A 3,274-nucleotide genomic window follows, 5' to 3' on the forward strand; every position below is an offset into this window, starting at 1 on the left:
GGTCACGGGATCATGCATTGCGGTACGAGTAAAGTGACTTGCCTATAACGAGATTGAACGAGGTATTGGGATACCGACGATCGAATCTCGGGCAAGTAACGTATCGATTGACAAAGGGAATTGTATACGGGATTACTTGAATCCTCGACATCGTGGTTCATCCGAAAAGATCATCGAGGAGCATGTGGGAGCCAACATGGGTATCTAGATCCCGCTGTTAGTTATTGACCGGAGAGTCATCTCGGTCATGTCTGCGTGTCTCCCGAACCCATAGGGTCTACACACTTAAGGTTCGGTGACGCTAGGGTTGTAGAGATATTAGTATGCGGCAACCCGAAAGTTGTTCGGAGTCCCGGATGAGATCCCGGACATCACGAGGAGTTCCGGAATGGTCCGAAGGTGAAGATTTGTATATAGGAAGTCTAGTTTCGGCCACTGGGAAAGTTTCAGGGGTCACTTGTATTGTACCAGGACCACGGGAAGGGTCCCGGGGGTCCACCGGGTGGAGCCACCTATACCGGAGGGCCCCATGGGCTGAAGTTGGATGGAAACAAGCCCCTGGTGGGCTGGTGCGCCCCCCTTGGGCCTTCCTTTGCGCCTAGGGTTGGAAACCCTGGGGGTGGGGGCGCCCCACCTGACTTGGGGGGCAAGTTCCCCCCTTGCCCCCTCCCCTTGAGATTGGATCTCTTGGGGGCCGCCCCCCAGGGTCCCTATATAAAGAGGGGGAGGGCTGCGCACCGAAGCCCCTGGCGCCTCCCTCTCCCTCCGTAACACCTCTCCCTCTCGCTGAGCTTGGCGAAGCCCTACCGAGATCACCGCTACTTCCACCACCACGCCGTCGTGCTGCTGGATCTCCATCAACCTCTCCTTCCCCTTGCTGGATCAAGAAGGAGGAGATGTCTTCCCCAACCGTATGTGTGTTGAACGCGGACGTGCCGTCCGTTCGGTGCTAGGATCATCGGTGATTTTGATCACGACGAGTACGACTCCATCAACCCCGTTCTCTTGAATGCTTCCGCTCGCGATCTACAAGGGTATGTAGATGCACTCCTCTCTCTCATTGTTATATGACTCCATAGATTGATCTTGGTGATGCGTAGAAAATTTTTATTTTCTACAACGTTCCCCAACAGTGGCATCATGAGCTAGGTCTATGCGTAGTTTTTATGCACGAGTAGAACACAAGTTCTTGTGGGCGTGGATTTTGTCAATTTACTTGCCACTACTAGTCTTATCTTGATTCGGCGGCATCGTGGGATGAAGCGGCCCGGACCGACCTTACACGTACGCTTACGCGGGACAGGTTCCACAGACTGACATGCACTAGTTGCATAAGGTGGCTAACGGGTGTCTATCTCTCCCACTTTAGTCGGATTGGATTCGATGAAAAGGGTCCATATGAAGGGTAAATAGCAATTAGCATATCACGTGTGGTTTTGACGTAGGTAAGAAACGCTCTTGCTAGAAACCTATAGCAGCCACGTAAAAACTTGCAACAACAATTAGAGGATGTCTAACTTGTTCTTGCAGCATATGCCGTGTGATGTGATATGGCCAAAGGATGTGATGAATTAAATATATGTGATGTATGAGATTGATCATGTTCTTGTAATAGGAATCACGACTTGCATGTCGATGAGTATGACAACCGACAGGAGCCATGGGAGTTGTCTTTATTTTTTGTATGACCTACGTGTCATTGAATAATGCCATGTAATTACTTTACTTTATTGCTAAACCGTTAGCCATAGTAGTAGAAGTAATCATTGGCGTGACAACTTCATGAAGACGCGATGATGGAGATCATGATGATGGAGATCATGGTGTCATGCCGGTGACGATGATGATCATGGCGCCCCGAAGATGGAGATCAAAAGGAGCAAAATGATATTGGCCATATCATGTCACTATTTGATTAAATGTGATGTTTATCATGTTTTTGTATCTTATTTGCTTAGAACGACGGTAGTAAATAAGATGATCCCTCATAATAATTTCAAGAAAGTGTTCCCCCTAACTATGCGCCGTTGCGAAAGTTCATTGTTTCGAAGCACCACATGATGATCGGGTGTGATAGATTCTAACATTCACATACAACGGGTGTAGGACAGATTTACACATGCAAAAACACTTAGGTTGACATGACGAGCCTAGCATGTACAGACATGGCCTCGGAACACAAGAGACCGAAAGGTCGAACATGAGTCGTATAGAAGATACGATCAACTTGAAGATGTTCACCGATGATGACTAGTCCGTCTCACGTGATGATCGGACACGTCCTAGTTGACTCGGATCATGGATCACTTAGATGACTAGAGGGATGTCTATCTGAGTGGGAGTTCATTATATATTTTGATTAGATGAACTTAATTATCATGAACTTAGTCTAAAATCTTTGCAATATGTCTTGTAGATCAAATGGCCCACGCTAATGTTTCCCTCAACTTCAACGCGTTCTTAGAGAAAACCAAGCTGAAAGATGATGGCAGCAACTATATGGACTGGGTCCGGAACTTGAGGATCATCCTCATAGCTTCCAAGAAAGCATATGTCCTAGATGCACCGCTAGGTGAAGCGCCCGTTTTCCCAGCAACTCAAGACTTTATGAACGCCTGGCAGTCGCGTAGTGATGATTACTCCCTGGTTCAGTGCGGCATGCTTTACAGCTTAGAACCGGGGCTCCAAAAACGTTTTGAGCAGCACGGAGCATATGAGATGTTCCAAGAGCTGAAAATGGTTTTCCAAGCTCACGCCCGGGGCGAGAGATATGAAGTCCCCGACAACTTCTACAGCTTTAAGATGGAGAAGAATGGTTCGGTCAGCAAGCACATACTCAAAATGTCTGGGTTGCGCAACGGCTTATCTCAACTGGGAGTTAATCTCCCGAATGATGCGGTGGTCGACAGAATCCTCCAGTTGCTCCCACCTAGCTACAAGAGCTTTGTGATGAACTTCAATATGCAAGGGATGGTGAAAACCATTCCTGAGGTATATTCAACGCTGAAATCAGCGGAGGTGGAGATCAAAAAGGAACATCGAGTGTTGATGGTCAATAAAACCACTAGTTTCAAGAAAGGCAAGGGTAAGAAGAACTTCAAGAAGGACGGCAAGGGAGTTGCCGTACCCGGTAAGCCAGTTGCCGGGAAGAAGCCAAAGCATGGACTCAAACCTGAGATTGAATGCTTTTATTGCAAGGGAAGCGGTCACTGGAAGCGGAACTGCCCCAAGTACTTAGCGGACAAGAAGGCCGGCAACACCAAAGGTATATGTG

The sequence above is a fragment of the Triticum aestivum genome, chromosome 3B, assembly GCF_018294505.1.
Source record: "Triticum aestivum cultivar Chinese Spring chromosome 3B, IWGSC CS RefSeq v2.1, whole genome shotgun sequence".
Classification (NCBI taxonomy): domain Eukaryota; kingdom Viridiplantae; phylum Streptophyta; class Magnoliopsida; order Poales; family Poaceae; genus Triticum; species Triticum aestivum.